This window comes from Arvicanthis niloticus, chromosome 2, assembly GCF_011762505.2.
Source record: "Arvicanthis niloticus isolate mArvNil1 chromosome 2, mArvNil1.pat.X, whole genome shotgun sequence".
NCBI lineage: Eukaryota > Metazoa > Chordata > Mammalia > Rodentia > Muridae > Arvicanthis > Arvicanthis niloticus.
The window spans coordinates 117730635-117749509 of NC_047659.1; the positions used below are offsets into that span (position 1 = coordinate 117730635).

At 42.3% G+C, this 18875-nt stretch overlaps 1 long non-coding RNA gene across 24 annotated transcripts in view; it reads right to left on the reverse strand.

Moving 5' to 3' along the window:
* LOC117702737 (uncharacterized) overlaps nt 1-18875 on the reverse strand; it is a 104738-nt gene that overhangs the window by 24260 nt on the left and 61603 nt on the right. For 18 of the 24 annotated variants that reach the window (XR_013108880.1, XR_013108887.1, XR_013108891.1 and 15 more), the window contains 4 exons: nt 12421-12747; nt 5735-5809; nt 1913-1986; nt 1237-1270 (listed from right to left, as the gene is read on the reverse strand). This is a non-coding gene — a long non-coding RNA (uncharacterized LOC117702737). Of the gene's footprint in view, nt 1-578; nt 642-1236; nt 1271-1912; nt 1987-5734; nt 5810-12420; nt 12748-18875 lie in introns of all 24 variants that reach the window. The other 6 variants (XR_013108889.1, XR_013108882.1, XR_013108892.1 and 3 more) reach the window with 4 other exon arrangements.

Genomic DNA, 18875 nt, shown 5'->3' on the forward strand with positions numbered 1-18875 from the left:
CCATAGGAAGTTGGTTCCTTCAAGTTGTCCTCTGACCTCCACACATGAAAGTATATGCACCGACATACATATACGCACATAAATAAATACATAAATGTGATTTTGGAGTAGAATTTATTTGCCAAAATGGTAAAGATAATGGCTTCAGTTTTCTTGATGAACTTTGTAGGTTTAAAACAGATGCTCAAAAAGAAGATTTCAAACAGTCTCATGAGTCAAGGGCTCATCCTCCTGTGATAGTCTGTCTCCTGAGCTTACAGCAACCTTGCCTGCTGTTGCATTATTGCTCTTTGACCTTTCAGGGCTATTCCAGCTGCTGCCAAATACAGAACCACACTCCCACCTGTCTGGCAATACTGATCAGCCCAGAAAAATTATGAAACAGCAAGTATACTCCTCCTTCTCAAGAACAACCATGAGTTCTCCAGGTATAAGGACATCTAACTGAATAGCCCCGGACCAAAGCCTGTGCCTTCCAACAAGGATTCTCACAGTGGGGTCCTTTGACCAGGAATAGTGGCAGCTGGGAACTTGTCACAAATGCTTCAAGTTCCTGGCTCCCAGTCCAAGAACCTTACCTGGCTAGGTACTCAGAAGCAGGACCTAACATGTTATGTTTCCACCACTCCTCCAGAGGAGCCCTAGAAAGTTCAAGAACCCAAAAGGTATAGACAGGAGAACATCTCTAAGACTCTCAAGCTAGTCTTAATTCCTAACACCAGCATACTATGCCTCCATGCACTTTCAATCTATGCTTCAGACTTATCTTAACATAGTTTTACATTTTTGATCCTATACTTTGGAGAAATACATGCAACTTTTAGAGTCTATAAATACTACATATTGGGGTTGGCAAAGATTTTCCTCTACATCCTAGCACTTCAGGAAAAAAAAATTAAAACGGTTGTTCAACTTTTCTGCTGCATGACCTAGAAAAGACTCCAGCTGCTGTAGGTGGATCTGACTCCACAGCAGGCAATAAAGGTCTCACTAACCCGCCTTTATTTGCTTTCTGCTCAAGATAAACATTTATCACTGGGTGTATTGATTAACACCATATCGCTTCCCTCCCCACACTTTCACAAAGGAAGCAGGCTCCCCTTGGGAACACAACCCTTTGTGGGGCTCACAAGAGCCCCACTGTTATGTTGGCTATGAAGGTGTGGGACGCCCTGTGCCTAGAAGAGGCATCAACCATCCTCACAAGTTACTTTGAACACTAAGAAATGTACTTACTTAGGTAGCCAGTTCAGGAGAAAATGCACACTACCTGGGTGAGGTATAAAGAAGACACAGTAAGAAACAAAGGGCACTACAAATTGTCACAGCCACTAATTTCTTTCCCATCCTGCCTTCTTCTTAACCACTAGCAGCTTTTAAACTGTCCTCCGTTTCTTTCATTTACATATGAAGAATGTTGCATATATGGAATCACATTATGGTACTTTTGAAGATTAAAATTTTCTGCTTCAATATAGTTATCTGGAAATCATCAATGATTTTTTGTTATATATTTTGGTATATATATATATATATATATAGAGAGAGAGAGAGAGAGAGAGAGAGAGAGAGAGAGAGCCTTTAATGGCTGAGCCATTTCTCCAGCCCCGTTTTCCTTTTTATTGCCAAGTAGTATCCTATCCTATGATATGATTTATCACATTGTATCTAATAAGTCACTCCTTAAAACATACGTACATTGCATCAGCTTGAGGTTGTCGTGAATGAAACTGTCCTTTGCACAAAAGTGTTTGTAGGAATATAAGCCTTCATCCTTTTGGACAAAAATGTCTAAGAACTCAGTTGCTGATCATAGGTGGTGCCATGTTTACTTTTTATTATTTCATACTTATTTATTTATTTATTTTTGGTGTGTACTTGTTTTGCTTGCACTTACATAAGTGAACCATACCTGGTGCCTGTGGCAGTCAGAAAGAAGGCATTGGATCCTCCAGAAGTGGAATTACAGGTGGTTGTACAGGTCTTCTGCAAGGATAACAAGTGATCTTAACCACTAAGCCACCTCTCCAGCCCCACATTTATTTTAAAAGAAACTGTCTGGCTGCTTTTCAGATTAGCTTGACCTTCTTACCAGCAATCTGAGACACAGTTTCTCTACTTCCTTGCTAGTATTAGATATGGTAACTATTTCTCATTCTGGTTTTTATTAGCATCCTCAATGCCTGATTTCCTTCAGTCCTGTTTATCTTTGAATGTGTTTATATTTAATATTCATAACCCTGGCTATGAAATGGCCTTTCACACAAATTTTTTTAACAGGATTGTTTGGGGAACTTCTTCTGCTGGGATTGGAGAGCTCTGTATATATTCTTTGTCTAAATCATTCAATAAATGGTTTGTGATACACTGTCTAACAGAGTCTTTCACTGAGCAAAAGTTGCAATCTATACAATGTCTAACAATGTTTTTCTCTTACAGATTATACTTTGGGTACAAAATCTAAGAAACCTTTGGCTCATCTCTGAAAGGCTGCCTTATGTCTTCTTGGAAAAGTGTTGTAATTTTTACATGTAAGTCTATAATGCATTTCAAGTTAATTTTTGCCTAAGACTCAAAACTTAGGTCGTGACGCAGCTTGCCTCGGGATGTCCAGTAATTTCAGTACTGTCTTCCTCCATTGATAACCTTTGTAACTGTGTCAAGTGCAGTCACATAATAAGTAACTGAAACATGAAAAACTGAATCCTGCTTGGTTTTCTTTTTTCTAAACAAAATTTAGGTTATTTTAGTTCCCTTGTCTTTTCCATGTCAACTTTGGAGAAATATTACTTAGTTAAACTCTTGCTGGAGTTTTGATAAGGATTATACTAATCTTGTATGTACACTTGGAGAAAATTGGTATCTTTATAATATTTAATCTTCCAATCCATGAACATAGTATATTTTCCCTTCTACTTTTAAGTCATCACTGGCTCCTTCATATCAGCATTATGGATTTGGTAACATAAATACCTTGTACTTGTTTAATTAAATTCCTCATTTCCTTCCCTCTTTTCTTCCTTACTTCATTTTGTTAAACATGCTCTCATTAAATTGCCTGGACTGGCCTTAAATTAATCAACATCTTACCTCTGTCTCCCAAGGGCTAGAATTACAAGATGTGCCACTCTACCTGGTATACATAAATCTTTATTTGTTTATTTTTCTTTCTTTCCTTCTTTCTTCCTTCCTTTCCTATCTTTCTTTTTTCTTCCTTCCTTCTTTCCTTCATTTCTAGAAATGATAAATGTTACTATATTTTAATTTCAGTACTCATGTGCCATTGCTAGAATAGAGAAATACAACTAATCCTTGCATGTTGTCCTTGTGTCCTGCCTTGATTTACTCACTAAGATATTTCCTGTAAGTTCCTTGAAATCTTCTATAGGAACGATGGTGTTATATGCAAGAAACAGAAGGTTTTTGCTTTTTCTTTCTGGTCAATTATGCTTTTTATTACTTTTCTTGCCTTATTAAACTGGCAAGATGTTCCACTGCCATGGTAGACATGGATGGTGACATGAACATTCACTGTGTTTTCAACCACAAGGGAAATGCTCAGACTTTTATCACCAAACATAGTGTCAGGTGTGTGTTTCTGCAAATGGTCTTTACCAAGCCAAGTCTGTTTCCAACTATACTTTTTCAAGTTTTTATTTTCAGATTTTTATTTACTCTTTGTGTGTGTTGTGTTATGTGTGGTGTGTGTGTATTTGGTGTGTGTGGTGTGTGTGTGGTATGTGTGTGTGTTGTGGTATGTGTGTTTGTGTGTGTGTAGTGTGTGTGTTGTGGTATGTGGTGTGTGTGTTGTATGTGTTGTGTTATATGTGGTGCATGTGTGCTCTAGGTGTATGGTATGGTGTGGTGTCTGTGTGTGTGTATGTGTGTGTGTTGTGTGTGTGTGTGTGTGTGTGTGTGTGTGTGTGTGTTTAGGAGCATGATCTGTATATACAGGTGCCTTTGGAGGCCAGGAGAGGATCCCTGGGAGCTGGAGTTACATTTGTGAGATACATAAAGTAGATACTGCAATTTTAACTTTGATCCTTTCCAGGAGTAGCAAGCACTTTTAGCCACTCAGCCAACTTCCCAGGCCTCTTTCTGAGATTTCTTAGTCATGCATTGTGTTGAGTTGTGGTAAGTACTTACTCTGTAGATTTATATGATTGTGTGGATTTTCTCCTTTAGCCATTTCAAAAGGTGAATTACATTAATTGATTTCCAATATTGAACCAGCCTTGCAGCTACAAAACAATCCCATTTAGCCATGGACTATAACTTTTGATATAATACTGAATTCCTCTTGCTAGAATTTTGCTAAAGAACTTTTGTCTGTATTTAGTAGAGATATTGATCTTTAATTTTCTTTTTAAAATTGTCTGCCTAGTTTTGGTGTCAGGATAGTACTAACTTCATATAAGAAATTGTTAGGTATTTCCTCTCCTTTATATTCTAGAAGAGAATGTGAAGAAAGTATGCCATCTCTTCTTTAAATATCAGGTCCCATTTTGCAGTGAAACTATCAGGTATGGAGATTTCTTTGGGGTGGGTCAGTTAGAAAAAAAAAAGCCCAATGTTCTTCATTATTATGAGGCTTTAAAATTATGACCTATAGTGGATAAGTTAGGGTCATCTGTCCTTTTCAAGGAAGTTGTCATTTCATTGAAGTTGCCCTGTTGATGTATAGAATTATACTAATTTCCTGTGTGTATTTTGTTGTTTGCACAGTCTATAGTTGTATCTCCTGTATTACTCCTGATATAAGTAATTTGTGGCCATCTTTTTTTGTGTTTGGCCATCTTTTTTATGTCTATGTATTGCTCAGTCTGTCAGTTTAATTGATCTCTCCCAAGAAAAAATTCTTTGCTTTGCTAATACAAATTAGCAAAACCCAGTTGCTTTTCCCTTCTCTGATTTCTTTTCTTGTACATGTTAGTTGCTTGTTTGTTTTTCTTCTTCTAGACTCAGGAGGATAAGAGCTTATACTACTGATTTGTGGCTTTAATCTGCCTTTACTTACACACTTAGGATTGTACTTTCCATCTTCGAAATGCCTTAGCTGAGCACAATAAATGTTGATGTAATGTATTTACTTTATATTCTTTTTTTTTTTCAAGTTGAGTCTCTTTAACTTGATTTTTTTTCTTAACTGGACTAATGAATGTATTGTTTGGGCTATCATTTAGTTTGTAGGTGTTTGAGGACTTCCCTGCTTGCTTTTTGTTGTTAATTTATTTTCTTCTATCATGGTCAGTGAATACTTTTTATAATTTCAATTCTTTTCTACTTTGTGGAGGTAGTTAGAGATCCAACTCAAGGTCTTGAGCAAGCTACCACTGAACTGAATTTCCTATCCTGCTTTCACTTCTTATAGAGAGAGGGAGCACAGCCTAGGATACGGCTCAAAATGTTCAGGTGTGGTTGGTTATTTTTTATGAGTGTTAATGAAATCCTGTTGTTTGATGGCAGTGTTTCTCTCTGTCTCTCTGTCTCTTTCTTTCTTTCTCTCTCTCTCTCTCTCTCTCTCTCTCTCTCTCTCTCTCTCTCTCTCTCTCTCACACACACACACACACACCCTATACATTGGTCTTTATTTGGAACAAACTTTTGATTTTGTTTAATAACTGAAGATGGTGAAGGAGATGCCCCTGGGAATAACAAGCCAGAAGCTGAGATTTTTAGTCTAACACCATAAGATTGTTCTTATATGTGAGTTTCACAGTCAGGCTCCACATACCTGCTGAATAAATATGACTTTTGTTTAATTACAGTTCTTGTTTTCTCTGTACCATGGCCATTAGTCTGTAAGCACCTACAAGGGGAAATGAGTTGAATTATCTTTTAGTATCCTTCCACATAATAACAACAAAACAAGCAAAAGCCCAGAATTCATTATCTAATTGTGGTGGTTGTTAATGATCCACGTTGGGTTTATCATACCCATGAGGATAACCAAGTTTCCCCTGCAGCTGAGATTTGTGGCCATACAATCTTCATCACACAAAAATCAAAAGCCTAGGAACTATGGGAAAGGGTGACATCAACACCACCAGGTCCCTCATGAAAACATCATGAACTCATCACAGTGCTTAGGCTTGAGGCTGTAAGTCTTTTTTGTGGTGACCAGTCCTGGAAACATAGGGCAGCATAGAAGCACCTGCGAAACTTTTGAACCGATCTTTCTTCCTCTTCCTCTTCCTCCTCCTCCTCCTCTTCTTCTTCTTCCTCCTCCTCCTCCCCCCTGCTTTTCCTCCTCCCCTCCTCCTCTTCCTTCCCTTTTTCTTCTTGTCCTCTGTTTTAAATGAGAATTAGTCAGATGCTGTATTTAAATATGAAAGGCTGCTAACAGGTTCAGTGGTGCTGTTGGTATGAATAAGATGGCTCCCTTCTAGCTAAAGTCCCTGCAGACCGACACACCCGTTGTAGACATTGATGCTCTCCTTTTTATAACTTTATTTCATTTTCTGCTCATTTCTGGTGTTGACTTAAAGGGCCTTTATCACATTGAGCTGATAATCTATGCTTTATGACTGCGATTGTGAGCAATGGGAAGCAGCGTGCAATACTACACGCATATAAATATTTGAACAAGAAAAAGAAAGTCTGTCCGGTGTGGGCCAAGGAAGAAATGAATTTAAACAAAACAAAACAAAAAAATGCCACTAGAGGGACCTTGACACTGAACCGCAAACTGATAAGATGAGGCTCCAATCACTCACCCTTTCCAGCTTTGCGATTTCACCAGTGGGCGCTTGCCATGGCCCCTGCATCATAGGGTACTCAACTGCGGTCTACTCTAGCAGTCTTATGACGTCACTGCTGTGGCTTGCGTATTGGTCAGGATCACTAAAATAATTCCCTTTGAGAAGAATCAATTTGCTCTTGCAGGGAGTTAAAGACCTGAGGGGTTTTAATTAGTTTACCCGGCCTTTGCATTTGATCACCAAACGTTATTGCAGAGTTCAAAGGAACACGAGGCTGTGTGCCTCCTTTTCCCTTTTTGGGGGAGGCGGGGGCTTTGGCGCCTTTTTTGGCAGCTACTGTGAATAGTGGAAAATAAGGGCAAAATGACATTCGACTTAGAAAGTAAGAGCACCAGGAAGCGAAATTGGAGGCAAACAGAACAGCTAATTTCGCCAGGCATAGCTGGTGTTGCCCGCGGTTGTCCCTGACAGCCGGGCGACTCTGAACCACCTGTGTTTGCTCACTAGCTTTCCCCAATCTGCGAGAAAATGGCCAGAGCCGGTCACATGGCAGGCAGATAGGCCAGGCACCATGGGAATACAAAAGCCGGAGCTTTTAGCAGAGTTAATCATTAATGCGCCTTTTCTTTGTCCCATTCAGGAGTGCTGAAGGCTTTGATAGCCTGTATTTGCCATGGGCCGGCTGCAGGCAGAGCCAGGTACTAAGGGGCCCATTGGCTCCAGGATCTCTACACAGCGTCTGAGCCCTGTTGGACCTGCCTGTAACCTTTCCACCCAATCCTGCCTGCCCCAGGCTAGCACCCTTTTATCATACTGTCCATCCATCCTGCACCCCCATCAGATTCTACAGCCCCAGCCTGGAACCCTGGTGCATAGTATGGGCAAGGCCGAGGATTAAGAGTTTCTACCCACATTGTACCCTTCCCTAGTTCACAACTACCGTTAACAGACAAAAAAGGGTGGGGCAGGGGACAAAAATGAACATCTTGCTTGCTTGCTTGCTTGCTTGCTTGCTTGCTTGCTTGCTTGCTTGAATGGAGACCAGGGGAATATCATTTTGCTGTAACAGCCAGAATGTTTTCTTCCTAAAACTTGGCTTTAGAGTCACACCCGAACAATTCCGATGTCTGTCTGTGTGTCTACACTTCAGGGAATGCTGACAGCAGTTTTTTACAGGAAGAACACCCAACTCCTTAGCCTTCTTCACAGAAAGTAGCCCCTATGTCATGACTGCTGCTGGGGTGAACCATCGGCTCCCAGGTCTTTTCCTAAAGCTTTCTCCCTTGGTCTCTGAAACCACCAACAGGAGGTTTTGCCCCCTACAGGCTGAAAAACAAAACAAAACACTACAATGTCTTACTGTCAGCTTCTGAGAACAAAACATCCTGGCTGTCAAGATAGAGAGAGAGACCATTGACACCTCATGGTCTTTAGGGGCAGCTAATAGCAACCAGAGGACATCATTCATTCAAAATGGGTTTGCCATGGTACAGAGATTTTAAAGCTTAGAGCTATTAAGGGCAAAATGCCCTTCTGGGAATTGTGACCATAAGGGTATCACTGGCAACATAGGCTATGATTAAAGATGTTGTCTAATGGCTATCACACTCAGAGGCTAGATGGTCCATTCCCTTGGATTTATCCAATTCCCTTTGGCCTGGGTCAAAACCCATAGAGAGATTTCTCCAGTTATCTTTATGATATCAAGGGCATTTGAAGTGAAGGCAGATTTTATTAACTTCCTTTTTTAAAGCAGATGAAGAAGTGAAAGTTTACTGATTTGTTCTAACACCTAGGAACTCAAGCAACAGACTGATGGGTAGGACCCTGAGAGGATTAGACCATGTGGACAGGGTTTCAGGACAGCCTCACTGATTGCCAGTGGGTGTCACTTTCTGTGCTTTGCAGCCAGGTGTCATTCTCCAGGAGATGGTCATGTAGGTCAGACAGTACAGTTTACTCAATGACTTAATAATGACCTCATACACTATACCCAGCATAGGATCATATCTATAACACCCCATAATTAGAAAGTGAGTCAAGAAGAAAAAGATGGATTGTATTGGGCATCATCCCATTTTCTGGGAGAAAGGTAAATGTCCCAGTTCAGGATATCCCAAACTACTTAAACCTTACATTAAGACACCACCCCCCTTTTTTTGTGAGGAGAGGGAACGAGATGAGAAAAGGTCTTTTGCATAGCCTTGGATATTCTGGAACTCACTATCTAGACTAGACTGGGCATCAAACTCACAGAGATACACCTACCTTTTAGTGTAATAGAATTAGTGCCTGCACCTCCACACCTGGAAAGAACCCATTATTCATAGGAAAAATGATCCCAGAGTGTGTCAGAAGAAAGAAAGTGACAGGGGTATGCAGACAAACACCAAAGGGCCTGCTAATGGCCAGAATCATTTTATCTGCCCAAGAGCATTTTCTAGACAGAGAGGTGCTGCTCTCTTCATGGGCGAGGCGGCCATGGTGCTAGGGAGCTGACCCATCTAGGAGATACCTTCAGCCAATGAACACAGCTTATAATCAGAGCCTTAGTTATGAAAATTCAACCTGGAAAGAAAGAAGGTACAGGCCTCTACTGGGTCTCCCTGTTGTGTGTATGTGTATGTACGTATATGTGTGTGATTGTGTGATTGTGTATGTGTGTATGTATGTATGTTTGTGTGTATCTCTATGTATATATCTGTATGTACATGTGTGTGCATGTATGATAAAGGTCAAAAAAGTCAACCTCAGTGTTCCTCACACCTACCAACCCTGTTTTTTTTTTTTTAAAGATTTATTTATTTTATTTATATATATATAAATAAAATAGCTGTCTTCAGACACGCCAGAAGAGGGCATCAGATCCCATTTTAGATGGTTGGGAGCCATCATGTGGTTGCTAGGAATTGAACTCAGGACCTCTGGAAGAGCAGTGAGTGTTCTTAACTGCTGAGCCATCTCTTTAGCCCCCAGCTCTGCTTTTTAAAGACAAGGTCTCTCACTTCGACCCAGGGCTGGCCAGTTAGGCTAGGTTGGCTGGCTAGTGAGCCCCAGGGACTCTTCTGTATCCATTTTCCAGTTCACCACCCTGCCCAGCTTTTTACATGGGTGCTAAGGATCAAACCGAGATAGTCATTGCTTGCATAGCAAGAACTTTATTGACTAAGCTGTTTTTGCAGCCACTCTGGTGTCTACTGTTTACAAAGCAAGCATTCTCTAGCATGGAGTGACAGGCCCCTATCAGAGGTCTTCCAAGCATCAACTTCACAATGTTCCACTGCAAAGTGTTTGTGTATGCTTCCTGGGAGCCACATGTTTTCCCCTTTGGCACCCAACTCTCTGTAGTTACCCAGGAGCTTGGCAACAGGGATGCTTGTGATGGAGGAAACTGGGCAGTGGAGTAAGGATGTCCAGCATTCATAAAGTCCTGGTCCTTAAGGACTCTTTGCCCAAAGTCACCTTTCCTTTTTTTGAGATGGAGTTTCACTATGTCTTCACATAGTCTAACTGGATGCCTTTTAACTTACGATGTAGACCAGGATGACCTAAAGTGCCCACTGATCTGCCTGCTTCTGCCTTTCAAGTGCTAGGATTAGGCATACTCCACCATGCCTGCCCTGACCAAGACCACATTTATCCATTTCATTCAGCTGACCCTGTACCTTACAGCAGCAATTCATGCCTTTGGTCAGTGTTTCTCAAAGTGTGGTCATGAACCAGTATCACTATCAGATAGGAATTCAGTCAAGAGGCAAACCTCAAGCTCTAGCCAACAGAAATCTCCTCCAGTGGAACCCCAGGAGTAAGCCCTGCAGAGATGCTGAAGATGTCTACAGAGTAGGCATCATAGTTCTCCTGAGAACTTCTGACATCCCCTTCCCAATTCTCAGCTTTCTAGATCTTCTTTCCACATTCTTCAGTTTTAAATGTTGGTGTTTTAAGGAATTTTATCAAGAGATCAGTTTTTCAGAACAGAGATTTGTATTGCATGCATCTAAATATAAATAAAATATAAATCATAAAAATATGAAAGACATTCATCCTGGAAACTGAAACACAGGTGTTGGGGGCCAGACTCCAATCCCAAGACTTCTGGAATGGATACTCTCCTCCCTCTCTGACTCTGGCAGCGCTGGGCCTGCTCTGAACCTGTGCTGAACATTGAGAAGTCCAGGACAAGGAGAAATGTTAAAATCCTGTAATTACAGTACTAGAGATGCTGAGACAGGTGCAAAGTTGTGGCTCTCCTGGACTTGATAGTGCCACCCAATCTCACTCCAAGTAGGTCAACCACACTCCAATGAATGGGTCCACACACATCATATCTATGAGTATATGGGTAACACAAGTTGGACTCAGTAAATTTTTTTTTTTAAAAAAAAAGACATGATGTGGAGGGTATAGAGTGGTAGGGTAGACCTGGCAGGAATTAGGTGAAGTGTGGGGAACAGGGTGAATATGACCAAAATCCATTATAGTAAATTCTCAAATATTTAATAAAAGTAATATATTAAAAAGTACAAAAGAGAAAATTCCAACAGAAAGGCATAAAGTACAGCACAGTGAGCTGGTGGCTCAGAGTCTAACTGGTCACTGTGCCTCCAAATGGGACTCAAGTCACCATATGGAAAGATGTGACTTCTGTCTCCTCTTCAGGCCTCTCCAGACACACATGCCACCCCTGGGTATCTGTTCATCTGCACAGTGCCCCTAAATGCATCCATGTGGCTCCTCTTGCTTCTAAAGTTCCAATGTGCTGTTATAACCTGGCCTGACTGGAAGGTAACTCTGAATCAAAGCTAGACTGAAAGCAGTGTGTTCCTCTCCAGGGTGAATCTCTCCAGGGAGTTGTTAGAGGTAAAGTTGAGAGTGCAGATGTGCCAGGCACCAAGATGGAAATAACCAGGAATGACTCCCACACTCAAAACCTCAGCTGACCCCATGGGAAGTGTTTGGGCTAGGCAGGTTCCCATGCTTCCCCTTCTTAGTGGTTCCCAGGTTCTGAATATTCCTGGAAAGGCACATGATTTGGGCCAGAGAGCATCCTTCAGCGGCAGATGAATAAATGCTCATGTTCCACCCAGTGTCTGACATAATAGACTCGCTCATCTGGTGACTTTGGAACAAACCAAGACAGAAGGCAGCTTGCAATTCCACTTGTGATTTTGCTCAGACTATCAAAAACTCTGCACTTTCTATACTTACTGGGGAAAAAAAATCTGAAACCTAAGACTTCAATTTGCTAGTATTTTTTTTAAACACAAAGCAATATGCCCATATGCTTTCTGCATATGGTGGTTATTTTCCATAGAGGTGAATTATTTTCTGTGAGACACTAATTTTATCTTCTTCTAGCTCCTGACCTCCCTTTGGGTGATGTTTCACGTAAAAGATGCATGTTATAGATCACTTCTTCCCACATTTAGATTTGAAATCTGGGCTGTGATAAATTTGAGGGGTGTTTCTCTTTTTTTATTGAAAAAAAAAAAAAGTTACACTGTGAATTCTGATCACAATTTTCCCTCTCCCCAACTCCTCCCAACTTCTCCCCAGCCAACTCCACATCCTTTCTTTCTCTCTCTTTAAAAAAAAAAAAGAAGAAGAAGAAGAAAGAAAAGAAAACAACACACAAAATAAACTCTACAAAAAATACAGAATATACAAAAATAAACACTATTAAATTTGTTGGCCAATTACTACTGGGAAGGTGGCCTACCTTGAAGTATGGTTAATATGCCCAGTGATACTTCAGTGAAGAAAACTATTTTCCTTTGTAAGTCAATATCAGTTGCAGAGAGCTTTGTAAGGAGTAGAAGCCCATGACCAATTCCCCTCTCAGTGCTGGAACCCCATCTGGCTTGAACCTGTACAGGCCTGGTACAAGCTGCTACAGTCTCTGAGAGGCCATGTGGTCATCAGTCCTGTGTTTCTTTGAAGTCATCCATCCCCTCTGGTTCTTAGAATCTTTCCATCTCTTCAAGGGTGTTCTTCAACCATTTAGGACCCTTAGGATTATCTTAACATTATTCCACACGTTCAATGCCTGTAGAGATATGAAGAGTGTCAAATCCCCCTGGAACTAGAGTTACAGACAGTTGTTAGCTACCATGCAGGTGCTGGGAATCAACTCCAGGTCCTCTCTGCAAGAGCAGTCATTCCTCTTAACCACTGAGCCATCTCCCCAGCCCTTTATCCAATTTTTCTAGTGTTCAAAGTTTTTTATAATATAAATCTGGGAGAAGACATTAAAAATAAGTTTATGCTTCTCCAGATCAAAACAACCCTCCCACTTGGAGCTCACGGTACTGAGCCACCTGATCTGAAAACTTATCTGCTGAACTAAGTATTTTTGAGGGCTTTCAAATCTGCAAGCAGAAAATATTCATGAAATGTCGCAAAGGGGCCTGTTTAGCTCATACCAGAATCAAGCTTCGTGGTGCTCTTGGGTAGGCTAGGTTGTTCTTCTACCTTGGTGCTTACTAGAGTCCACAGGATTTTCCACAGACTCTGGGCATACAGAGCCCTCATCTCTCTACACTAGTGGATGGGAAGGCTTCATGAAGCAAGAGCACACACACTATTTTAGGACAAGTGGTAGAACAATTTTGTTGTTCCACGTGAACAACCAAAGAACCAGCTCATTCTGGAGACTGATCTCCCTAAATGGCCTTAATATGAAAGCAGAGTGGTGAGCAGGGCAAAGAAACGTGTCCTGATGCATCCTGGAGTTTCAGACCGATTATTTGCCAGAGATACTGCCGGAGTGATTTCTGATGGCACCGGCCATTTCAGTGACTGCAGAGTAAGACTGCAGGGAAATACCTTAAACTTGTATTTAGGATAGAGATCCAGGGAGGTAAATGGTGCCCTCAATGTCCTTGAAAGGCTCAGTTTGGGAGAGTCTGGATGGTAAAGCAAACACTGAACTCTTTCATTTGATACCTTAGTGGTGCCAGGTACCACTTTAGAAACTGCATTTAATTTTTTTTTTCACCTGGCCTGTGCTGGCCTCAAGCCCACTTTGTAGCTGAGGATGACTTTGAGCTCCAGTTTCTCCTGCATTCACCTGCCTAGGATGACCGGTGTGAGCCACATGCCTAGTTTATGTGGTGCTGGGGGTGGATCCCAAGGACTCCTACGTGCTGGGCAAGCATACTACCAATGGAGCTTTATATATTCAAGTGTGTGTGTGTGTGTGTGTGTGTGTTCACATCTATGTATGCTAGTGTGCATCCATGTGTCTATGCTAAGGAAGCCAAAATTCAATGTCAGGTGTCATCCTCAATCACATTCTGTCTTGCTTTTGGGGACGGGATCTATCATTGTACCTGTAACTTACTGATTAAGCTAGATCTCTAGGCTGTCCAGTGAGCTCAGGGGACCTGCTGGCCCCTGACTCTCTAGCATGGGTATTACAAGGGTGCGCCACTGCACCTGACTTTTTGATGTGGGTTTGGAGGAATCAGACTCAGATTCTCATGCTTTATGCTTTTCACGGCAAGCATTTTATCAGCTGACTCATCTCCCCAGCTCCTATTAAATTCTTAATGCTCAAAAGCTTGGTCACCACCCAAGAAAAAAAACGAACTCAAAGATAAGGACAAACTGGGTGGCGATCTAACAACTCAGCTGCCCACGCTCCACTCCTGCTCACACTGGCACCCAGTGCATCTCCAACTGTCAGTCAACACAGTCCTGCCTGTGGTTGCAGAATAGGGGTGCTATGATGATTCAGCAAAATGAAGACAGCAAGGAGACCATGATCTGGAAATGAAAACCTGTGCTGCAATTGCTCTGTGCTCCAGAGAAGAGAGGCCATCCTTTCCCCAGGTGATGGTGTTTCAGGCATGGCCCAGAGGAAGTGCCTCTCACCAAAGAGTTCCCCAGATGGAGTGGCACTACAGCCTCAGACACTCACTGGCATGAGTAATGGTTACCCAGGCAGATGGAGCTTGGTAATGAACTGCTAAGTGGATCTACAAGAGACACCTGCCTGCCTGCTGGCAGAGCCCCGCCCCACCCCCAGCTGCTCTCTTTGCCATTCTGTTCCTTCAGCTGCAGGAAGTTCCAAATGTATCCATAACCCTGTTCCTCTTTAGAGAGAAGTCACTCTTCTATGGCTGGGTGATTGGAGGGGCACCTCACTGACTTGGTGGCAGAAGCTATCTTTCCCATGTGGCATCTTTGTCCTTATTTATCCTAGGGTAGTGTAAGCAGGCACCAGCCTTACTCAGCAGGGGCTGCTTGGCCACACCTGCTTCAGTCTTGTTTACACATCTCCTCCTCTTCTCCTCTACCAAGGACTGGGAGTCCTCTGGGTGCCCAGCAGATGTTCTGCAGTGCTATTTTTATCGATAACGCTCCCCCTCCCACACACATCGCATGTGTGCTCGCGCGCGCGCGCGCGCGTGTGTGTGTGTGTGTGTGTGTGTGTGTGTGTGTGTGCGCACACCTTTTAAAAAATGTCCTTCAAGGATGCCCAAACAGCTGTCTGCTAGGCTTCCAAAAAACGCACTTTGCCTTAAATTCCAGCTTACATCTACATCTGAGCTCGAACCCAATGCCCCCTCCATTTCTCTGACCCCAATTCCTTACTCAGGATAGTACCACGGAAGTAGAGTTGAAGATGTCTTTCTGATACCACAATAACCCAGAAAGCTCCAGTGGACCTTCACAGGGAGCCTTTGTTTTTTCCCTCCACATAGCAATTCTGATACTCAAGAGGTCTTACTCACCCCAAAGGGGAAAAAGGTTCTCATACACTTAAGCCATCCCCTCTGGCCTGAGTGGTATCAGTTTAATATCTTTGTCCCAGCTTGTTCCAATCTTTAACAACCCACAGGAGCTCGAAGGCACCTTCATTTAAAAGCATTTGCTTTGGGAACAAAAGATTCAGGAGAGAAAGAGAGTACATGGTACCCAGTCAGAGAATGTTCCAGAAGGAACCACTGAGGAGGTCATTAGGTTCACAGATGCTGGTGAGAAACCATATACTCGACAGTTGAGCCATTGTTTCCTTTCTGTGCCCCAATGCTTTCCTTTTCATCCCTGAACTGCCATCCTCGGGGCATGTTTGTGTTTGGGTTGTCTGGGGTAGACTTCACCTGTCAGAGCGGCTGCCCTCCCCTCACTGAAGACATGGATGATGTGAGTAGGATCATGGTACAACAGGGTTCATGTGGGGTATATCTGTTTCTGGTCTTGTTTCCAGGTGCCATGCCTACACGGATCACTAGTCCTGTGTGTTCTTCTCCACACCCTCCTTGCAGTCCCTCTTGCCTGGTTCCATTTCCATCCTCACATTTGCAAACTGAAACCATCTGTGTGGGTTCCTACCCTGCCATCATATTATACCTGAAATGAAGTCATCCTAAATCTAGTTCTCTGGGTGACCCTGGCTTCCAGTGGGCTATAATGGGGGCTGGCAGAAGTCTGAACTTCAATAACAAAGTGGAAACTGTTCTCTGAATGCTGTTGGGTGGCCACAAGGAGGGACAGGTGCAGAAGTGTCTGGTAGGTTGATGTGCCAAGAAATAGGTTTGTCTACTTTCAAGAAGCCATGCCCAGGTCTGGTGGCCAGCATGCAAGCCTGTTGTGGCTATAAAGACAGTTTGCAGGTGACAGATGGGTTCCAAGACTCCTGGTAATGGTGATGTTACCATCATCACCTGTGCTGAGGGGCCTTGAGGAGCAAGGATCAGCAAACAGGAAGGAAATAAAATGTCTTCTACCAGCAGTGAAGATAAGATTGGTTTTTTTTTTTTTTTTAATAGGGGGCAGGCCCAGCTATGCTTGCCCCAGAACAAAGAAGTCATTCTTTTCCTTTGCTGTGGGGTGGGGAAGGGGTAGGTAATAGGGAATCCTCTGACTTACTCAGGAAACCAAGACAGACAAACTTCCTGTCCTCCACTCTTGAGGGTACTACCCTGGATGTTGATGGCAGGCCACCTGCCACTATGACACTTGGTGTGGGGTGTGCTTGTGATTTCTTTCCCTAGGATCTGTCCAGTGGAGCCACCATTTGGGAATGCTGCAATAGGTGTGGTTTTATAAAAAATAAAAATCCTGAAAACTCCTCAAGACTCTGAGAACAATGATGCTGCGTTTGTGCTGTAGCCTGGGGGGGGGGGAATACAAGTTCCCCCATCCTGCCTCCAGCACAGAGAAAATGGCTGGGGTTTTAAGTCTCATGTATCCCATCTTTTACAAGGAAATGCACAGGCTCAGAGGAAAAGATAGAGACCTGAAGCACACCAGCAACAGAGCTCATGTGTGACCCCTGTCCTCAGCACCCAAGGCCCAGTCAGCCCAAATGGAGATATCTCTCTCTCTCTCTCTCTCTCTCTCTCTCTCTCTCTCTCTCTCTCTCTCTCTCTCCTCACAGGGGGGTATTTCATTAAAAGGAACTAAAATACCTAGCAACTACCCTTGATAAAAGGCACTTCCCTAGAAAGCATGCCAAGTTCTGCAAAGATTATCTGTCTGGGGGCACATCATCTGGGCATCTTTTTGGTTGTTCTTGTTTGTGTGTGTGTTTGTTTTGTTGTTGTTGTTGTTGTTGTTGTTGTTGTTTTGATACAGGGTTTCCCTGTGTAGCCTTGGCTGTCCTGGAACTCACTCTGTAGACCAGGGTGGCTTCGAACTCAGAAATCTGCCTGCCTCTGCCTCGCAAGTGCTGGATTAAAGGTGTGCCCACCACTGCCCGACATCTGGGCATCCTTAGGGGACTGAAAGTCTCCTTTCTGTTTCTCAGAAAAAGAAGAGGCATCTAAGAAATAATAGAATAAAATGTTTTAAAAGGGTATAAATTCAGATGAGAGAGGAGGTGGGGAGAAACTGGGAGAGGTAGGGGGAAGGGATACTGTAATCAGAATATATTGTATAAAAACATCTACTTCGATAAGGGACAGTATTCATAAAATATATATCCATTTTCAGTTGTAGGTGTAGAATATGCACAAGATGGAGAGAGTGTCATTTAAAGTTCTGTCCTTATAATGTTCTCAGATATGGCTCCCAAAGTAGATGATTTTGCGTTTAGAGGAGGAGGAGGAGGAGAAGGAGAAGGAGGAAGAAAAAGGAAGGAAGTCTCCTTTTTATGACAACTTCAAAGAAGCCAAAGTGCAGAGGAAAAGGTGGCACAGAGTTGGTTCCGAATTAACTTGTGAATTCAGAAGATCTCATCACAAATGGGCTCGCCCAGCTGCAATGTATTTCATGATCCTGAAGAATGACATTTTAAAGTCAAGGTACTTTTAGCAGACCTGAGTTTGGTTTCCAGCTCCCATACGGGGTGGCTCACAAGTGCCTTTAACTCCAGCTAAAATGGATCGGATGCCCATTTGTGGCCTCTACAGTCTCTGCACTCATGTATAAAAACCCACACTCTGACGCACACAGAATCATAACTTTCTTTAATTTTTTAAGTTAAAATTTAAAAAGACAGCATTGTCTTCACACTTCAGATTTAATGTGAAGATAGACTATTATTTTCAAATAAAAATAGCTCTTTATTTCATCCAGACTCTTGCTGTCTAGGACACAGCTCAAGGGTTTAATAACTTTCAGATGATTTTTTTTATTTCTCTGTATATTTTGAGAGGTATAAGGCATTTGCTTAGTTTTTGGAGGTGCCAAAGATGAGGCCAGAGTCTCATATATGTTAGGCAAGTGTCTTATCACTATGGTATATACTGAGCTATAACCCTTTGGATTTTTTAAATAATAGATCGGGGGTGGGGTACATAAATAGTTTTGCTTATTCTGGAATGATTTTGAGACTGGAATTGCAAACTTCATGGACCGCTTATTGCATTGGGACACTCTAGGGGACTTCACCAGGTGAATGTTTTCGTACGAAACTCATAACACAGTCTCACTGTCTTCTGCACACTGTGGAGACATTAAGACTGCAGGAAGAATGTCTTAGCACAGCATTCTTCATAAATGCTCACTTCCATGATTAAAGTTTCTAAGATTAAAGTTTCTAAGATTTGTTTTATTTTTAATCTTGGGTATGTGTCTATGTGAGTATATGCCATATAAGTGGGTACCCTCGGAGGCATGAGGCATTAGATCTTCTGGAACTGGAGTTATAAGTGGTTGTGAGCCACTCAATGTCAGTCTGGGAATCAAATTCACATATGAACCAAATTTCTACCCAGTTTGTGC